This window comes from Hemiscyllium ocellatum, chromosome 17, assembly GCF_020745735.1.
Source record: "Hemiscyllium ocellatum isolate sHemOce1 chromosome 17, sHemOce1.pat.X.cur, whole genome shotgun sequence".
NCBI lineage: Eukaryota > Metazoa > Chordata > Chondrichthyes > Orectolobiformes > Hemiscylliidae > Hemiscyllium > Hemiscyllium ocellatum.
In genome coordinates this window covers 21,320,329-21,342,315 of record NC_083417.1, presented here as the reverse complement: position 1 = coordinate 21,342,315, position 21,987 = coordinate 21,320,329, and positions in this window count along the sequence as shown.

Genomic DNA, 21,987 nt, shown 5'->3' with positions numbered 1-21,987 from the left:
GAGATATACAGCATGGAAATAGACCCTTTAGTCCAACTCGTCCATGCCGACCAGATATCCTAAAATGATCTAGTCCCATTTGCCAGCATTTGGCCCATTTCCCTCTAAACCCTTCCTATTCATGTACCCATCCAGGTACCTTTGAAATGTTGTAATTGTACCAGCTTCTTCACTTCCTCTGGCAGCTCATTCCATACAGACACCACCTTCTGTGTGAAAGCATTGTCCCGTAGGTCCCTTTTATATCTTTCCGTCTCACCTTAAACCTGTTCCCTCTAGATTTGGACTCCCCCACCTTGGGAAAAAGATCTTGGCTTTCATCTTACCTATGCCCGCCAGGATTTTATAACTGTCTACAAGGTCACCCCAAAACTTCCAACACTCCAGAGAAAAAACAATTCCAGTATATTCAACCTTTCCCTGTAGCTCAAATGCTCCAACTCCAGCAACATCCTTGTAAACTGTTTCTGCACCCTTTCAAGTTCAATAATATGTTTCCGATAGCAGGGAGACCAGATTGAACACAGCATTCCAAAGATTCTCATCCTTGATTCTCAACTTGACAGAGATCTTTTCCATGCTTCCTAGATCTCCACTGAAAACAATTGCACATTTCTTTAGATTTTGTGAGAGATCAGTCTCAGAATCTGATAAGCTCAGTTGCATTTGATTTTCTCCAAACATGTTTTTCCCAATATAGCTGTAATATTTCTTTTGGTGACATCTAAGGACAAATCCTAAGACAGACACATTCACATCAATATAACCTCTTAATGGCGCCATGTCACCTGTGCACATTCTTAGTACAGTTTTTTAGGGCCGCAGCATAATTTGGCTCAACTGCTTCAGATACCCACTCTCAGTTATCAAAGAGACCCCACTCCAGTGTCCACCTCCGTTGCTAGTTTGTCATTCAAAGGGAGTGACCCAATCTTGCTTGATGTCACAAGATGGGCTGTTCTCATGTTGTTTTTGCACCACGGAGATTTTCTTATTATTGTTCAGTTTCTCTACATTTTCTGTATAAGTTTACTTTTCTCCACATTGTTTTTGATTCTCAAACATACCCATCCAATGTGCCTTGTTTTCCACAGTTTCTGCAAACAGCTTATTTAAACCATCAACTTGCGTGATTTTTTCTGACATCGATGGCAGTTTTGAGTCTGTTAGTGATTGCCCCTCAGCCACCGTTTCGTGACCTTTCTCAGCGCCACTTTGTGACCCCTTGTATTCAAGTTTAGCTGCTGGGCTTCCTTGGTTGCTAGTTCAATCGAGACTATTTCCAGCGCTTTATTTAAATCTAGGGTCCTTTCTGTGAGTAATCTTTCCTGGATTTCTTCACAACTTAAACCAAACACCAGCATGACTCTGATGGCATTATTTAAGATGTCTCCAGATTTGCAGAATTCTGCTAACGTCTTTAACATTGCTACAAACTGGGGGATAGATTCACCTTTACGCTCATTGCATTTGTGAAATTTTAGCCTTTCAGCAATCACCAAGGGCATGAGTGAGAATTCATCCTGTCGAATCCCTATTAATTCTTCGTAAGTTTTGGAACTCAACTTCTGTCATTGTATCAAACTCCATAGGAGGTTAGAAATGTTTACTGCCGTAAGACTCAGGAATGCAGGGATGACTGTATCTGCTTCAATTTTGTTAGTTTGAACAAATAATGGAATCTCTCTTTGTCAGAGTTCCAGCTCTTTGTATTTTTATCATACAGTCGGACAGAGTCAACATTTCCCACTCTTTTGAATATTTCTTTAAATGGAAAGGGCTTGCATAGCACGATGCACCATGAAGATTTTAGCACTACCTTATTTTCTGAAATAACTGCACAGAGGTCAGTACCCCATCACCAAGTCACCCATTATTTACATGTGCACGTGGTCTCTGACTAGCCAGCTCAAAGCCAGTCCCTAGACTGATGAAACCTTCTGATTCTCCTGTTTCTATCTGTCAGACAGGACTTATCTCATAGTAAATGAGCTCCATCTAGCCCTGGTTCCAATCACTACATCTTCATTTAAAACCAGGTACTCCTGTCACTCCATGTTTTTTTTCCCTAGTGTATCTCCCTAGCTCAAAACATTTCTGTCTGTATAGGGTCATCATTACTCCGTGTTCCTTCAAGATGGAGAACATGCACAAGCTTCTTTTGAACTGTTCTCCTCTTCCCTGGAATAAATTCTTTGTTTTTTACTGACGGTACCTGCTGCAGTGCATCAATGAAGTCTTTTGGCTTCTTTTCTACTTTTTTTTGAAAGCACTTCCATGATCTACAATTCGGACATAATTTTTCTGGATGAATCATTGGATTCACTTGGTGAATCTCAAAGCAGTTTTTATCCTATTCACCAGTTTTCTTATTGTTTTACAATTCAAGAGGATAGGAGACCAAAGTGTTTAAGAACAACAAGAGGTCTATTATACGAGTTGTTTGCTGTACATGACAACAGGCTAGACTTAACTGCTTCCCTCCAAAATTGCCAATGGCATCATAATTACATCATGTGGTTGGGTTCTTAAAGTGCCAGAGTCTAGATTAGAGTTGTGCTGGTTGTGCGCTTTAGGGAACATCTTCAGGACACCTGCACCAATCAACCCCATCGCCCTGTGGCCCAACATTTCAACTCCCCTCCCACTCTGCCAAGGACATGCAGATCCTGCGCCAAATCCACTGCCACTCCCTCACCACCCAACGCCTGGCGGAAGAACGCCTCATCTTCCGTCTCGGAACCCTTCAACCCCAGGGCATCAATGTGGACTTCACCAGTTTCCTCATTTCCCCTCCCCCCACCTTACCCCATTTCCAACCTTCCAGCTCAGCACCATCCTCATGACCTGTCCTACCTGCCAATCTTCCTCCCACCAATCCGTGCCACCCTCCTCTCTGACCTATCACCTTCATCTCCATCTCCATCCACATCCACCTATTGTACTCGTTGCTCCTTCTTTCCAGCCCCATCCCCTCCCCCTCCCATTTATCTCTCCACCCCGGAGGCTCTCTGCCTTCATTCCTGATGAAGGGTTTTTGCCTGAAACGTCGATTTTCCTGCTCCTCAGATGCTGCCTAAGCTGCTGTGCTTTTCCAGCACAACTCTAATCTAGACTCTGATTTTCAGCATCTGCAGTCCTCACTTTTGCCTTCTTAAACTGACAGTCCAACATTTGTACATAAATACACAACAGCTATCAACCAGTAAATCTTTCCAAAATGCACTAATGGCAGAAGGTAGGAATGGCAGAGTTTCCTGAACAGCCATGTCATGGAGAGAAAGTTGGACCTTCTACCATCACTATCCAGACTGTAAATTGCCTATAAAAGTACATGTTGCCACAGCAACTCAGACTTCCTGAGTAAACTCTAACATAGACATGAAATGCTGAACCGTTAATGAGTATTTTTCTGCTGCTCTGGTGACAATCCTACTTGGCATATGTTTCTGTGTAGCAGAGAATTGAGACACTTTGGGATGCATATTCAGATGACAATAAGTTCTGAGCATTTGTGAATTATATAACAATATGACAAAGAATTTTGATCAAATAATTTGGACAATTTGAGGAGGAGGAAGAAATAACAACCAATATTTGCTACTACTTAATTGCATAAGAGTTAATATATGTATTTATTGATGGTGATGCTCAGTAAGCATTTTCAATCAGTAATGTATGGATTGACTGCAAAGCGTTTTGAAGCATTTTATGTTTAAATCACTTTGCAGTGACAGTTGAAGGAGCTCACCATATGTAAGTCATATTTAGGGTAATGGGGTGTACTGGATTGAATTGTCTTTTAATGAGTTTCACGGTTCCAAGAGTGTTACCATCCAGCAGGAGGTTGAAGCTCTCCAGTGATGCTGCAATAGCATTTTACATGTTTACATTTTGGTTACTGATAATTTTGATTGTAGGATTTTCTTCCTCTACGATCCAACTTAAATCAATTCAATTTCTGAATGCATAGCCGGATTTGCTGAGAAAAGAAACTGACAATTCCTCGAAGGTGTATCATGGTTTCTGGATAAATCCCGTGGCAGATGTGTGATATTAGGCTGTAACACTCCAGAAGTACAGCAGCTGTAGTTCATGCTCAAAGAACACATATAACTGAAAGGAGGATTTCAGATGCAGACCAAGGATCTGGATTCCAACATATACTGAGTTAAACAATTTTCATTCATTGTTTAAAATATTTTAGAATAGAACAGAACACCATGGTCCCTGTATCCTAAATTATAATAGCTTCTGCATCTGTTTATAATTTCCATGAGGAGAATTAAATATTCAGTCAAATGAAAAGACTGTTGTCTCCTGCCAGAAATCAGTTACAAAATGCTTTTAATCAGTAAAAAAAGTGATTGCTTATAACATAGAAACAACAAAAGCAAGTTTTTATTAATAAAATATCTTGAAATACAAGTTATCTTCATCTGCTGTGTGATTATAATTGTTAATATACATCCGGTTACTGGGGATTATTTACTCAGATGCAATAACACTTCAAATGCACCTTCCTTGGACCATAGAATTGAGCTTTCCATTCATAGTAATGCACATCAACCAGTTCATGGGGTCTGACATAGAATGGTAAAGAGGAGCATACATTTCAACATTCTCAATTCTCACCCTTTATGTGGACGACATGTGTTTCTGGTAGGCATGCACCAAAAGCTCCTATTTACAACAGTAATTTTCAGATTTAATGATAAGATCCATTTCTTACATTGTTATTTTGACCTGTACCACATTTATGGGAAGACCTTACTAATGAAGTTAAAGAAAGTAAGATTGATGCAGCAATTGTGACATAATGCTCGACTCTTTTTTTCCCTCACAAAGCACAAATTTCATAACTAGGCATGTTTTAGCTACCCTTTTCTCCTCAGCACCATTATTAGTTTCCCAGTAGAATTTGTCCTTTGTCTGAGATATCTGGAAGGAGTGGAGGATCACTGAAGGAACGTGAGGTTGTTCACTTTGCACAAGAGGTGTTTCGCATTAATCTGCAAATGCCAACACATCTGAGTACAGAACCAAGACAATCAGACCATGTATTGGCAGATGTTTAGTGCATTTGTCCTTGCAAATCAAAGATTACAAAGACAGGCATCTTCCTCTGGGAACATGATGTCAAGGAATTGATGGTTTTAATCAAAATATTTGAGCTTTGTCTCATACCTTTATAAGATATGGTGGCTAACACTATGGAAATCAAGCCTGGAAGTTAAGGCCCTCCTCCACAGTGAGTTTGTAGGTGGGGGGCATTTAATTGGGGTGGGGGTGGGGGTTGGGGGGTGATGGTCTCCCATCTACACCATTGCTAATTGGAAATCATACTTGGATATTCAACCAGCAGAAGGTAGGGCTGTCACATTGCAGGAATCCTTGTTAAGTTTGCGTGCAGGCTCCTGGAGAGGTTTCATTATCCAAAGGCTTTGATTGTCCAGTTGAAGAACATTAATGTTGGGAAAAGATGCAAAGGCACAAAAATGAAAAAGTATCACAAATAATGTTAACACACTAACATGTATTTAAACAGACTTCATCATGGGCAGCACGGTGGCTCAGTGGTTAACACTGTTGCCTCACAGCACCAGGGACCTGGATTCGATTCTGGTTTCAGATGGCTGTCTGTGTGGAATTAGAACATTCTCCCTGTGTCTGCATGAGTTTCCTCCCACAGTCCAAAGGTGTGTAGGTTAGGTGAATTGGCCAAGTTATTTTGCCCATAGTGTTAGGTGCATTAATCAGGAATAAATGTAAGGAAATGACTCTTCAGAGGGTCCGTGGGGGCTTATTGGGCTGAAGGACCTATTTCTACACTGTAGCTAATCCAACCTCAAAAGAGGGCACTTATTTACCCAACAGATCTGAATGAATCTTGAGTGTAGATTGGAAACAGAAGTGCTAAGTATAAAGTATTCTTTGAATAGTTACGTGAGACTATCCTTTAGATAACATGGCCTTATTATTTATCCTAATTCATCTCCATAAACAGCAAGGAAACGCACAACCTTATATGCCCAACTTTATGACCCCCAATCATTGCATGCAAGTCTTGATTTGGCAGCTCAAAGTCTCTCGGAACTCTTTTTTAAGCTATTTTTTAAATCGAAGGATGCTTTTCTTTGCCTTTTCAATGAAAGAAGGGTCAGGCTCTTGAAGAAAATATAAATGTCTTTAAACTATTTGAATTTCAAAACTGGATTTTTTTTTATTAAAGCATTGGTGCAGCTATCTTAAATTAATAGCATGAGAAATGTTAATTTAGTGTAGCTTAGTTATAAATATTTAATTGCAGACTTTCCTATATTCTAATTAATGACCTATATGAAACTATGAATATTCTCTGGATCTGTAATCAACCCTAATCTTCATTAATTTTATAATTTGGAATGGATTTATAATGAGCGAGCATTTTTAATTTAATTTTAAATGAGAATTAACATTTCTTCCCTTATGACTACAATGAAACCTTATTACAATCAAAATCCCTTTATGAAACGAAGGTTAAAACATCCTAATGTAGTTAATCATTTGGACAGTTCTTGATCCATTGATGCTAGATTTCCATTTTGACACGACAAATAGTTCATTATAATTGGAACAAAGATGAAGGCTCAACTAAGCAGCAAATTGAGCTGTTTTTAAATATAGTTGTTGAACCCTCCACTACACATGGTCGACGCCACTTTCCACAATATACCACCATGAACCATACATGCAGATAAGTATAACAGTTCTGTGGTGTGGAGATCATTTTTATAATCCTGTTATCAGTTTTTCAAGGTAGCTTGTTGACTGATGGTGTCTTAGGTCTGTTGATAAAACCACATGCCTATTCATTCAAATCTCTCTGGCAGTCTAGTAGCAGATTAACCTAGACAGCCTCATACATTTTCATGACATTAAAATGAAACTTCCCTGAAATTTTCAGAACTGCGAAACTAGGGCATCGAAATTAGTAAAGTGTTCAAATTTATATCCATTTTATCACAATATACTAATTGTAATTTTCAATGGTAGAAAGATTTAGTCAGTTATGTAGAGGTGTTTATGACCTATGAAGTTCTTCCCCTCTTGTAAAAAAGAGGTATCTTCTTCAGTGCCAATTCAATATCAAGGAGTCATAGAGACCTACAGCACAGCAAAAGGCTCTTCAGCCCATCAAGTCTGTGTTGATATAAAACAACCACCATTTCTAATCCAATTTTCTAGCAGTTGGCCCATTGCTTTGTTTCCCTTGGCATCAAAACTATCACATCTAAAAACTTCTTAAATGTTATGTGGACTTCTGCTTCTCATCATTACAGACAATAAGTTCCAGATGGGAGACAGTGAGGTCTGCAGATGCTGGAGATCAGAGTTGAGAGTGCATTGCTGGAAAAGCACAGCAGGTCAGGCAGCATCCGAGGAGCAGGAAAATCAACATTTCAGGGCAGGAATTTTCATTAGGAATAAATTCCAGATTGCCATCAAGTGAACTTTTTTTTTCCTCAAATCCCCTCTTAACCTCCTGCCCTTCGTCAAGGGGCCTCCTTCCTGTCCGCCTTTCTTAAATCCTTATTAATTTTACATATAAAATGAATGTCCCCACTTAGTCCCCTCTGTTTCTAGGAAAACAAGCCCAATTTCTCCTCAGTACTAAAACTCTCCAGCCCAGACAACATCTTAGTAAATCTCCTCTGCACACTTTCCAAAGCAATCACATCCTATATATTCCAGAACTGCACACTATCTTAGATGTGGCCTAACTAACCTTGTATACAATTCCAGCATAACTTTTCTGCTTTAAAATTCTATGTTTCACTAATAGAGGCAAGTATTACATGTGGGAGATTAGAAATGTTTTTGCAGATGGGTGAGGGGGTGTAGTGGGGTGAAGGGAAGGGGAACATTATACAAACGGTCGTGGAATTCTTGTAGCATGTAGCATGTAGTATACTTAAGACTAAGACTTTAATGAATGTGGAGGGTATTTTAAAGAAAATAGTTTTAAGCTAGGAAATAACTTTAAAGTGTTGTAGTTGACCACAAAAAGAAGCAGCAGGGCATTTCACAATAAAGCTTATAGTATGATAAGAGAAACTGGATAAAAGAACAAGCTGTAACAAACAAGGAACAAAGAATGCAGACATACAAGGACAGCAGGATGGCCAGATAAGAAAATAACTGGAGAGATTAGTGGGCAGCACGGTGGCACAGTGGTTAGCACTGTTACCTCACAGCGCCTGAGACCCGGGTTCAATTCCCGACTCAGGCGACTGACTGTGTGGAGTTTGCACGTTCTCCCCATGTCTGCGTGGGTTTCCTTCAGGTGCTCCGGTTTCCTCCCACAGTCCAAAGATGTGCGGGTCAGGTGAATTGGCCATGCTAAATTGCCCGTAGTGTTAGGTAAGGGGTAAATGTAGGGGTATGGGTGGGTTGCGCTTCGGTGGGTCGGTGTGGACTTGTTGGGCCGAAGGGCCTGCTTCCACACTGTAAGTAATCTAATCTAAAGAAAAACAAGTGAGGTAATCAGCTTATGATAGGATGGGAAAAGGGAGGCGTGATTCCGCAGCTTGTAAATGAATAAGATTGCTTGCATGCTCCGTTTTCGCGTGCATTTCTGCTTGATTACAGAAGCGTCTGGTGCTTGCAAGCCTGTAATAAATTGTTCTCGTTTCCAAGGCTTTGTGTCAGGCTGATTGATTTGTGAGTGAGTTCTGTTTCTCACATACATATGCCTTCTTAACTGCTTCATTCACTTGTCCTCATATCCTAAGGGCCAGTGGTCATGTATACTGGTGTCCCTCTGATCCTCAGTACTTGCTAGGGTCCTACCATTGATCAAGTATTCCCTTGCCTCACTTGTCCTGCCCAAGTGCATCATCTCGCACTTATCCAGATTGAATTCCATTTGGCACTGAGCAGCCCATAATAATTCTCCTGTAATCTAAGACGATCTTCCTCACTATTTGCCACCTCACCAATTTTCATACCATCTGTGACTTTACTGACCAACTCTCTCACATTTAATTTTAGTCATTTAAATATACATGTTGCCCACGCTGAGAACACTTGGGCAGTTTATGTATGAAAAACTCTTTTCCGAGGTATTCTTGACAGTGAGGTGGATAATGGGACATAGAATTCAGTTTGCAGTTCAGCTCAACTTTATTAATGAAATGTTCCTTCTTAAAATTGCACGTGACATGTCCCAAATTCCCACAGTATTTGCTCTCTCTTTCTCTCTGACTCTATCTATCTAAGAAAAGATCTTACCTGCAATGATCCCCATGTTTGCGCTGCATCATTGGTTGTCTCCCTCCAAGATGGGTCTCACTGGTCAGCATGGATCCTCTCTCTCTCCCTCTCCATCTCTCTCTCTCTTTCTTCCTGGTGATCAGAGCTCTGCCGCTGGGCTGGGCCAGGTCAAGTCTTCACTGAATCTTCATTGAGCCTTTACTGAGTCTTCACTCAGGGAATGGCTTTCAGGTGTTTGTCTTTATCCCCCTTCAGCCAATACATTCCAATGGAATCAAATCATTCAACTTGGTCACAACAATATCATTCACTGTAGTCATACCTGGAGGTATGAAGTGCACATACTCGGACAGTCAAGATGCCAGTCATTCTCCAATACATTACCCTTGCGCTGGTTGTAACCAGTTCCCCTTGAACTTTTGTGACCTCTTGGACCTTGGTTTCCACTGTTCTCTGCAGCCAATAGCTGCTGGTTGCTATTTAATTTAGCTTGGCTAATTTTCTGTCAAGTCTGATTTTGCTGGCTGCAGGTCAATTTAGAATGTCTGATTTTGGGTTAGGGTCTGATTTTGGGTGAGGGTCCGATTTTGGGTTAGAGTCTGATTTTGAATTAGAGTTAGGATTAGGTTCTCTTGACCACATACCACAAACAGCAAGGGTCCCAACATTGATCCCTGCAGAACCCCAACGGACACAGACTTCCAGTCAGAAAAATACCCCTTGACCGTCACCCTCTACTTCCTATCACTCTGCTAATTCTGGATCCAATGAGTCAAGTTTCCTTGGATCCCATTGTCTCTTACCTTTGCAAACAGTTTCCCATGCAGGAAGTTATCAAAATTCTTGCTGAAATCCAAGTAAATTATGTTAAATGCAATTCTATCATCTGGACACCTGGTCATCACTTTGAAAAATGCAATCAAGTTAGTTAGGTTTCTCTCCTTAACAAAACCATGTTAAATGTTTTTGATTAATCCCTGCCTCTCCAAAGTCAGATTAATTCTATCCTTCAGAATTACTTCCAAAAGTCTCCTCACCCCTGAGGTTGGAGTGACTGACCGATAGTTTCCTGGTTTATCCGTTGCTCCCTTCTTGAATGATGTGGCCATTTTGGCTGTCTCTGGTTGTGGTCAGAATGGAATTGAAAATTATTGCCAGCACTTCTACTATCTCCTCCCTTACCGCACTCAACAGGATACATTTCATCCTGCCCTCGAGATATATTTACTTTTGAGCCTGCCAGACTATTCAGAACCTCCTCTCTGTCTATGATGATTTTATTAATTATGTTGCAGTCCTTCTCCCTGATTTCTACACCCACATCCTTCCTCTCACAAGCAAACACTGACGCAAAGAATTCATTTAGAACCCTACCTAAGTTCTTCAGCTCCACACACAAATTACCACAGTGGTCCTTAATGGGTTCTAGTCTTTCCCTTCTTATCCTTCTACTTTTAACGTACTTATAAAATAACATGAAATTTTAAAAAAAACTTAGGATTTTCCTTTATTTTATGGCATCCTTATTTGCTCTCCTAATTTCATTTTTCCTTACAAATCTGTTGGGTTTTGTCTCTGAACTCAAGTTTAAATCTGATGTCACAAAATATGTGTCAGTTCTATGAAAGTGTGCATTTTATGTTGAGTTTGAATGATAAACAGAGTGGGCGTGAGGCCACCACACCAAAGTGCTTTTAAGCTCTAAAGCTGGCAATTACTTTCAGAGAAGGTTCATGATGGCTATTGGTGAAAATAGGAAAATATTGTACGGATGCATTAGAAGAAAAATATCTTCTGAGGTTTGAGCTGAGTCATGCTATTGGAAAGTCAAGACTCACAGTATTGTTATAGTGCAGAATATGACCATGCAGCCCATTGTGTCTGCACCACCTTTCCAAGTGAGCAATTCACAGTGCCATTCTCCTGCCTTCTCCCTATAATCTTGTGTATTCTTCCTTTTTGGATTACAGTTTAATTTTTTTAATGCTTCAATTGAATGTGACTCCCCTCCATACTTTCAGGTTGTGCGTTCTAGAAATTAATCATTCGCTGTGTGAAAAATATTTTTCAGGTCACTTTTATTTCTTTTATTGATCATTTTAAATCTGCTCCTTCTCTTTCATGCTCTCCTCATAAATAAGAACAGCTTCTCTCTATCTACTGGATGGCACAGTGGTTAGCACTGCTGCCCCACAGCAAGCAAGCACCTAGTTTCAATTCCACCTTCAAGTGACTGTGTGGAGTTTGCACATTCTCCTTGTGTCTGCGTGAGTTTCCTCCCACAGTTCAAAGATATGCAAGTTTTAGATGGCTTAGCCATGGGAAATATAGGGTTACAGGGATTGGATGTGCTGGTGTGGACTCAGTGGGCTGCTTCCATCCTGGAGGATTTTTATAATTCTACTCCGAACAGATCCTCTTCTGCCGTCCTATAGTTAATATTGCCTTTCTCCCTTCTTACCAAAGTGGTTCTTTCTACCAAAACAAACCACGTTTTGCTACATTGAACTTCATCTGGTACCTGTTCACTCATTCCACCAACATAGCCAGGTCCTTTTACAGTACCGTGAACAGTTAACCCCCATTTAATCACTTGATCCTTAACTTAAGAATGTTCAGTGTTGGCATTTGAGTTCACTCAATGGAGCATTTCAACTTGAAAAGCCAAAATTTGCATAACAGCAAAAGAAAGTGTAATAAGAGGGGTAAAAATCTTCAAATATCTTTTGAAACCAATAAGCCATATGTTTGGAAAAAAAGCCATAAGGACATTTCTTTTTAAAGCCAACATAATGAAAGATTTCCTTCCGCGACTTTGGTAGTAGAATTCCCAGATGTCAGTATGGCTGTGTGTTGCAACGTGTAAAAAAATACATCATTTAATGAGTGGGTTGAAACTACAAAATAAGATTTTAACAGACTGGCAATGGTATTTGTATGTAATCTTAACTTACCACTTAAAATGGTTGTATATGTATAGACCTTCAGCCGGCAAAATGTGACCCCAGTGGATATGGCACTGGCCTCCTAAACCAGCAGTTGTGGCTTCAAGCCACATCTGGGGCCCACTGAGTTTTAGTGTGGCTCAGTGGTTAGCACTGCTGCCTAACAGCACCAGGGACCTGGGTTCAATTCCACGCTCTCGTGAGTGTGTGCAGTGTGCACGTTCTCCCCATGTCTGTGGGCTTCCTCCAGTTTCCTCCCACAGTCCAAAGATGTGGAGGTTAGATGGATTGGCCATGGGAAATGCAGGGTCACAGGGATGTGGTGGGTCTGGATGGGATACTGTTTGAAGTGTTGGTGTAGACTCGATTGGCCAAATGGCCTGCTTCCATATTGTAGGGATTCTATAAAATTTATAAAGTTACCAGAAAGGAGTCAATATTACCTGGAAATAGATCACTAGGTAAATCAGTTTAATTTACCAGACTCCCCAGACTCCTCACAGATATCCAAGCAATACTTCTTTATTCAGCTAAGTACAGCCTGAACAGTTAAAATGAATCGCTTCTGACAGCAAACACTAGCTGAGGAGAGAACTCCATGAACAGATAAACAGTGGACCTGGAATGAGGTCCATTTTTCCTGGAAGGGAAAAATCATCAAACATAGTCTGGGAACATATGAACAGATTTAGAACTTTCAGCGTGGCAAGCCTGCTCCATGATTCAATGAGAGGTCCATGTCTCTCTCCTGCACACTCTCTATATTTCTTCATGTCATTAGTCTCTGGAAATCTATTGATTTCTGTCTGGAACCTGCCCAGTGATTTCACAGCCCTTTGGGTGGAATGAGTGGCCCAAAGGAGGGCCATCCTCTACCCAGAGGAGGCCATGATGCCAGATCCAATCAAACCTGGTCTGAGATCACTGCTTCAGTCAGTGCTGTATCTATGGGCTGAAGGAATCGGTGAGTAAAACTGCAAGGAAGCCAATAATCTTTTCCACTCTGCCAAGGTAAATGCTGTAGTCTTCGCTCTATTACCTCACGCACTCTATGTCCCCTTGACAAAGGGGAGGCAATGGCCTACTGGTATTATCACTCTACTATTAATCTAGAGACCCAGGTTTAAATCCCATTGTGGCAGATGGTGGAATTTGATTGCAATTTTTAAAAATCTAGAATTAAGAGTCTAATGATAGCAATGAATCGATTGGAAAAACCCATTTGATTTATTAATATCCTTTAGGGAAGGAAATCTGCCATTCTTACCTGGTCTGGCCTATATGTGACTCCAGACCCAAAGCAATGTGGCTGACTATTAAGTGCCCTCTGGGCAATTAGGATGGGTAATAAATGTTGGCCTAGCCAGCAACATCCTCATCTCATGGATGAATATAAAGAAGAAAATAATCTGGTGAGCACCTCACTGCAACAGCTCTGCTGCTAGGACAAGTAAGAAATACCCTGGATCACTGGCCTGTGGAGAACTATGGGAGACCAGGTACTTGCTCAGCCCCCAACACGGTCGGACCTTGTATTGGTATCAACCAGGGACTTTGTCCAAGTGCCAAGGAAGGCACAGGAACAGCAGAATGTTTTGTGGGAGGCAATGGCCCTCATAACCCAGAGGCTGCAGGACTGTGCCTACACTACAAGGACCTAGTTGCCTCAGGGATGAGTCATCTATGGATCTTGACGGATTGGTTGGCGGCTGCCATGGGGAGTCAGGTCCAACAATCTCAGAGTTTGCCAGAGAGGCGCACATACTTGTGCCCCATCACCCCACCATTGGTCTTCATGACTGAAAGCATGGCAACAAGGGGACGAGGACCCTAGCACTCACTCCAGGTGCCCCTTCCTCACAACAAAATACGATGGTGCCAGGATGCACTCGGCTGGAAGAAGAACCCACACATAGGCCTTTCAGGTCATCCAGAGGTGGATGGGTCCTCCATTTTCACCCTTCCTGACACCTTAGACCTTTGGAAGTACAAGCCAAGGAGGGTCAACTTGCCTCTGGGAAAGAGACCCTCAGCCTACCTGGACCATCCAGGTATAAAATGTCCTAAGGGCTGCCTGACCAAACCACCAAGGCTAATGAGCTCCTCTGCCATACAGGACCCCTTCGCTCCAGCTGTAGAACCCAGGACAACACAGAAATGTAATGGAAGGAAAATAGGTCCTCTTCAGGGTTCATTGGTAACACAGCTGACATTGTACTGAATACGAAATCCCATATTTGCATAAATATGAATGGTTTTTGTAATACATCTGTTTGAGACACTGTGTAGCCCCAGCTGTAACTGTGCCAGCATGATGACTTACATCATGTTCACACACAGGACAGACCATGGATCCAAATCTGTGGATAGAGCCTGCTGCAGCATGTGGAAGCAAGAGATCAAGACAGATATAGGACAACGGGTCCTCTTGGCATCATTGTCCCTCTTGGTTAATCATCCCTACTTTTTCCCTGGCCCCTGTGGGTAAAGGTGTTGGTGTTGAATGAAGTGGTCAGCAATGTCTGGGGCAGGGAGGTATATGGAAAACAGGGAGCCAATGCATTCAGGTCACAAGGGATTGAGAGTCTTGAGATCTGTGTCCTGTAAGTGCATGGGTTGCCTGTGTAACTTTGTCACTCTGTAAAGGTCCTCACATCAATGGGTTTTGCAGTCCCCTCCAGCTCATTCTGCATGTGATCTTTTTTATCCCCCGTGCACAGTTTCAATTTCCAGCTCAATGGAAGATGACTTCAAACGTTCTTCGATCAGTGGTTTCCATCCAGCAGCTCTAGGTGTTAGTGAGCCCCTTACATTCAGATCCCATTCCTAAAGCATTTTCCCTGAATCCCATTGTCTTCAAACCACCCCAAGTACCCATCCAACTCATCTGTAGGAGCCACCTTCTCCCTGACTGACTCCCTGGTATGTCAGCATGGGACACTGCTGAGACCACTCGCCTCCTCTCTCCGAAAGCCAGAATGTTCCTGACTGTGGACGAATACCTCTCCCATGTAACCCATTCCTAGCCATGCTTTACCATATACCCCTTCACAAATACAGTTTCCCGCCTTTAACAATTATTATTCCCCTATCATCTTCGTAACCTGCAACCGAAAATCCCTGCAATTCGCTTCCTGAGAGTCATTCCTGCAAAAGCGGCCACCTTGCTCCTCACATCCGCTTTCCTTTTAGTTTTTCTGGATGATTTGGTCATAACCAGCTCCTTTGAGCAACATAACTGAACAGCCATAGACAAGAAATGCCAGACTCCTGTCTGTATGTGGACTAAACTTTCAGAGATAGTGTTAGCTGCATTTTGAAAGTACATGGATAGGAAAGGTTGAGAGGGATATGGGCCAAATGCAGATAAGTGGAACTAGTTTAGCTTGGGAAACTTAGTCAGCATGGACAAGTTCAACTGAAGAGTCCGTTAAATGTATAGCTCTATGACCCTTTGTCTATTTGTCTTCCGTACTGCATTCGCCTTACCTACTCCAGCCTGGTCTCTATGGAGACACCAGGCCTTACTGTGACCTACCCCACTGGATTGCTGACCAGTAGGGCAAGCTGCTCGGTCATGTGGCTGAGCTAAAAGGCGAGACAAGGCAAAGGGAAGAAGGCAGAAATGCTGTGAGCATGCTGGTAGGTGCTACGTGAGTGAGTGTTAACAGCAAGCAATTCTGAGACGCAGCCTCCTCTAATCCATGAACTGGGTTCTTCTCCCTGTGCAAGAAGTGTCCTTGCAACATCTTTTCAATGTTAATTGTGGGTTATATGAATAGGAAGAGTTTTGAGGGATATGGTCCAAACCTGGCAAATGGGACTAGATTAATTTAGAATATCTGGTCAGCATGGATGACTTGGACTGAAGGGTCTGCTTCCATTTTGTACATCTCTATGACTCTAAATTGTGCAACCTCTCAGCCTACTGTGTTCCTTTGCAGCAAATGTGATTCTGCCATGCCAAAATTAGATTGTTGGTACCAGGTGATACAAAACATGTTGTTATGAGAAGAAAGGCTGCCCAATATATAATAATTAACTAATTGACTCAATAAGCAATAAAAACAGAAGTAAAATGTAAAATGTTTATTATCCTTTTTTTAACCTTCAAATCCCAGAATACTAGTTCAGCAATTTGAAGACAAGTTCAGTTAATACAACACTTAATGAGGAACAAGTTAATACAAATTGTCACTCCCTGTAAAGTCCTGCAGATAATAACTCCTCTGACTTATTACTCTGCTTCATATGTTACTTTTCAATCCTCGTGGCCAAATTTGAGGAGAGGAAATGTGAGGCTGACAGGAAAAAAATAATAACGTTCGTGAGAATGGAAAGAAAGAAACTAGCAGTAACATTGTAAATAAAACAGAAAGGGCCTCAGAGCAAAGGCAGAGAACAGGCAACTGGGAAAACTGTAACGGTAAGAAACTATGAGATGTCCAAAAAGTAAATTACATACATGACAGCTAGAGAAAGTCGGCTGAAAAATGTGAGATGGTTTGGCTCTGCAGCATGAAAATGGCACAGCTGATGTTAAAATGAAGGAGCAGAACCCAAGGCAAGTCAATGGCATGCCCATTAAATGTGATGTTCACTTACCAACAAAAAGACACCACATTATTTTTGGTTTGACAGGACTATGGTAAAGTTTGTATTTTTCAGCTCCAGGGTCTCTTAACCTCATTTCTTCATCAAATTTAAATCAAAGGATTTTGATTTGCCGAAGGGTAATCTTCAAGCACACAGTGAGACATTAGTGCATAATCCTGTCTATACTAATCAGGAAGAGAAACTAAAACTTTTCAGTCTTCAGTAATTATTCCAACGGTGTCAGGAAGAGCCTAGAGAAATGAGCCAATACAAATCCAGTGTGGGTTCTGTTTATCAGTCACTCAAGGCCCTTAAATTGCTATTGTGAACTGTTCCAGACTGTTACTGGCCAAGAGGGTGACCACATCCACCTGGCATTAGCCAAGAAAAAGTCAGCTTTTGTACTTTAACAACAACCGACCAGGAGGCAATGAACTATTGGAGAAGACTGGACCCAATACTTTAAAACTGAAAATGTGTTGCTGTCCTCAGAAGGCAGTGAGGAAGGGCTCATGCCCGAAACGTCAATTCTCCTGCTCCTTGGATGCTGCCTAACCTGCTGCACTTTTTCAGCAACACATTTTCAGCTCTGATCTCCAGCATCTGCAGTCCTCATTTTCTCCAATACTTTAAAAACCAAACGAACTGCTGATGCTGTAAATCAGAAACAAAAGCAAAAATTGCTACAGAAGTTCAGCAGATCTGGCAGAATCTGTGGAGAGAAATCAGAGTTAATGTTTCAGATCAAGTGACCCTTTCTCAGTATCCAAGGCCCAAACGCACCTTCCAGGTGAAGCAGCGCTTTACCTGCTCTTCACTCAATCTAGCCTACTGCATTTGCTGCTCACAATGGGGTCTCCTCTACACTCCTCTACAAAGCGCAGACTGGGTGTCCGCTTCCCAGAACACGTACGTTCTGTCTGGAAAAAAGACCTTGAGCTTCCAGTTGCCTGCCACTTCAACAAGTCATCCTGTTCCCTGGCAAACATCCCTGCCTCAGGCTTGCTGCAGTGCTCCACTGAAGCTCAGCGGAAGCTGGAAGAACTGCAACTCATTTTTCATTTCGGAATTTGATAGCTTTCTGGATTCAATATCGAGTTTAACAATAATAAGATGGTGCTATTTTCTGGATCTGTAGATTGAAAGAAGCAAAAATTGCCTTTCATAGAGTGAAATGCTCTTATTGTTGATGTGGGAGTTTAGGGAGAGTTTACATATTACTGAGGATTATATCTGCAATAAATGCTGCTGGTTCCAAAACCCAATCAGATCGAATGGATCGGTTAGAGATACAGTTAGAGGCAATGAGGAATTTACAAGAGCAAGGGGATGTGATGGACTGCAGTTATAGAAAGGGAGAAAAGTTGCTGATACAATCACATAAATGGGTTAACTCCAGGAAAGATAAGAGAGGTAGGCAGGTGATGCAGGAGTTTTCTGTGGCTATCCCAACTTCAAACAAGTATGCTGTTTTGGAAAATGTAGGGGGTGATGGATTCTCAGAGGAATGCAGCATGAACAGCCAAGTTTCTGGTATCGAGACTGGCTCTAGCGCAATGAGGGGTACATCGGGTTCCAAGAGATCCATTGTGTTAGGGGGCTCGCTAGTCTAAGACACAGACAAATGTTTCTGTGGCCAGCAGTGAAAAATCAGAATGGTGTCTTGTCTCCCTGGTGCCAGGATCAAGGATATCTCAGTGAGGGTGCAGAATGTTCTTAAGGGGGAGAGGGACCAGCAGGAGTTCATTGTACACATTGGAACCAATAATATAGGAAGGGAAAGGATGAGATTCTGAAGGGAGAATATAGAGAGTTAGGCCGGAATTTAAAAAGGAGGTCTATGAGAGTAGTAATACCTGGATTACTCCTGGTGCTACAAGCTAACAACGGTAGGAATAGGGGGATAGAACAGATGAATGTGTGGCTGAAGAGCTGGTGTATAAGAGAAGGATTCACAATTTTGGATCATTGGAGTCTCTTCTGGGGTGGAAGTGACCAGGACAAGACAGACAGATTCTACCTGAATTGGAAGGGGACTAATACACTGGCAGGGAGATTTGCTAGAGCTGCTCAGGAGGATTTAAACTAGTAAGGTGGGAGAATGGGACCCAGGGAGATAGTGAGGAAAGTGAACAATCTGAGACTGGTACAGTTGAGAACAGAAGCAAGTCAAACAGTCAGGGCAGGCAGGGACAAATCAGAGAACAAGGTAGGACTGATAAATTAAACTGCAGGGAAGGCAGATGAACTCAGCGCATGGTTGGGAATATGGGACTGGGCTATCATAGCAATTACGGAAACATGGCTCAGGAATGGACAGGACTGGCTGCTCAATGTTCAAGGATACAAATGCTATAGGAAGGACAGAAAGAGAGGCTAGAGAGGACAGGAATTGGTGTTCATGATAAGGGATAGCACTACAGCTGAACTGAGAGAGGATATTCACGGAAATACATCCAGGGAAGTTATTTCGGTGGAACTGAGAAATAAGAAAGGGATGATCACCTTTTGGGATTGTATTATAGATCCCCTAATAGTCAGAGGGAAGTTGAAAAACAAATTTGTAAGGGGATCTCAGTTATCTGTAAGAATAATAGGGTGGTTACGGTAGGGCATTTTAACTTGCCAAACATAGACTGGGACTGCCATAGTGTTAAGAGTTTAGATGGAGAGAGATTTGTTAAGCATGTTCAAAAAAATTTTCTGATTCAATGAGGATATACAACGAGAGAAGGTGCAAAACCTAACCTACTCTTGGGAAATAAGGCAGGGCAAGTGATAGTGGGGGTCACTTTGGGGCCAGTGACCATAATTCTATTAGTTTTTAAATAGTGATGGAAAAGGATAGACCAGATCTAAAAGTTGAAGTTGTAAATTGGAAGAAGGTTAATTTTGACAGTTTTAGGCAAGAATTTTCAAAAGCTGAATGGGGGCAGATGTTTGCAGGTAAAGGGACAGTTGGAAAATGGGAAGCCTTCAGAAATGAGATAACGAGAGTCCAGAGACAGTACGTTCCTGTTAGGGTGAACAGAAAGGCTGGTATGTGTAGGGAATACAGGATGACTAAAGAAATTGAGGATTTGGTTCCAAAAAGAAGAAAGCATATATCAGGTATAAACAAGATAGATCGAATGAATCCTAAGAAGAGTATAAAGGCAGTAGAAGTATACTTAAGAGGGAAATCAAGAGGGCAAAAAGGGGACATGAGATAGCTTTGACAAATAGTGTTAAGGGAAATCCAAAGGGTTTTTACAAATATATTAAGAACAAAAGAGTAACTAGGGAAAGAATAGGGCCCTTCAAAGATCAGCAAGGCGGCCTTTTTGTGGAGCTGCAGAAGATGGGAGAGGTACTAAACCAGCATTTTGCATCAATGTTTACTGTGGAGAAGGACATGGAAGATATAGACTGTAGGGAAATAGATGGTGACATCTTGAAAAATGTCCATATTACAGAGGAGGAAGTTTTGGATTTCTTGAAAGTCATAGAAGTGCATAAATCCCCAGGACCTGATCAGGTGTACCCTAGAACTCTGTGGGAAGCTAGGGAAATGATTGCTGGGCCCCTTGCTGAGATATTTGTATCATCGATAGTCACAGGTGAGGTGTTGGAAGATTGGAGGTTGACTAATGAGGTGCCACTGGTTAAGAAGGGTGGTAAGGACAAGACAGGGAACTATAAACCTGTGAGCCTGATGTCAGTGGTGGACAAGTTGTTGGAGGGAATCCTGAGGGACAGGACGTACATGTGTTTGGAAAGGCAAGGACTGATTAGGGATAGTCAACATGGCTTTGTGCATGGGAAATCATGTCTCACAAACTTGATTGAGATTTTTGAAGAAGTAACAAACAGGATTGATGAGTGCAGAGTGGGGTGGATGCGATATATGTGGACTTCAGTAAGGCATTAGACAAGGTTCCTCATGGGAGACTGGTTAGCAAGGTTAGATCTCATGGAATACAAGGAGAACTGGCCACTCAGATACAGAACTGGCTGAAAGTAGTGGTGGAGGGTTGTTTTTCAGACTGGAGGCCTGTGACCACTGGAGAGCCACAAGGATTGGTGCTGGGTCCATTACTTTTTATTATTTAAATAAATGTTTTGGCAGTGAGCATAAGAGGTATAGTTAGTAAGTTTGCAGATGTCACAAAAATTGGAGGTGTAGTTGACAGTAAAGAAGGTTACCTCAGATTACAACAGGATCTTGATTAGATGGGCCAATGGGCTGAGAAGTGGCAGATGGAGTTAGATAAATGCGAGGTGCTGCATTTTGGGAAAGCAAATCTTAGCAGGACTTGTACACTTAATGGTAAGGTCCGAAGGAGTGTTGCTGAACAAAGAAACCTTGAAGTGCAGATTCATAGCTCCTTGAAAGTGGAGTTTCAGGTAGATAGGATAGTGAAGAAGGCGTTTGGTATGTTTTCCTTCATTGGTCAGTGTATTGAGTACAGGAGTTGGGAGGTCATGTTGCGGCTGTACAGGACATTGGTTAGGCCACTTTTAGAATATTGCATGCAATTCTGGTTTCCTTCTTATCAGAAAGATGTTGTGAAACTTGAAAGGGTTCAGAAAAATTTATAAGGATGTTGCCAGGGTTGAAAGATTTGAGCTATAGGGAGAAGTTGAATAGGCTAGGGCTGTTTTCCTTGGAGCATCGGAGGTTGAGGGGTTGCGTTATTGAAGTTTATAAAATCACGAGGGGCATGAATAGGATAAATAGACAAAGTCTCTTCCCTGAGGTAGAGGAGTCCAGAACTAGAGGGCAGAGGTTTAGGGTGAGAGGGGAAAGATATAAAAGAGACCTAACGGGCAACTTTTGCACTCAGAGGGTGGTACATGTATGGAATGAGCTGCCAGAGGATGTGGTGGAGGCTAGTACAAGTGCAATATTTAAAAGGCATCTGGATGGGTATATGAATGGGAAGGGCTTGGAGGGATATGAGAAAGGTGCTGGCAGGTGGGACTCGATTGGGTTAGGATATCTAGTTAGCATGGTCAAGTTGGACTGAAGAGTCTGTTTCCATACTGTACATCTCTAAGACTCTGTGACTCTGTAATTTTATGGCTCCAATGTCCTTACCCCAACCCCCCACACACCAGACCTTGCTATCACATAGTCTGCTGTTACACACAACCCACTGTTTGCCACAACAGTCCCCATTAATAGCTATTCACCCCACTAGCAAGATTG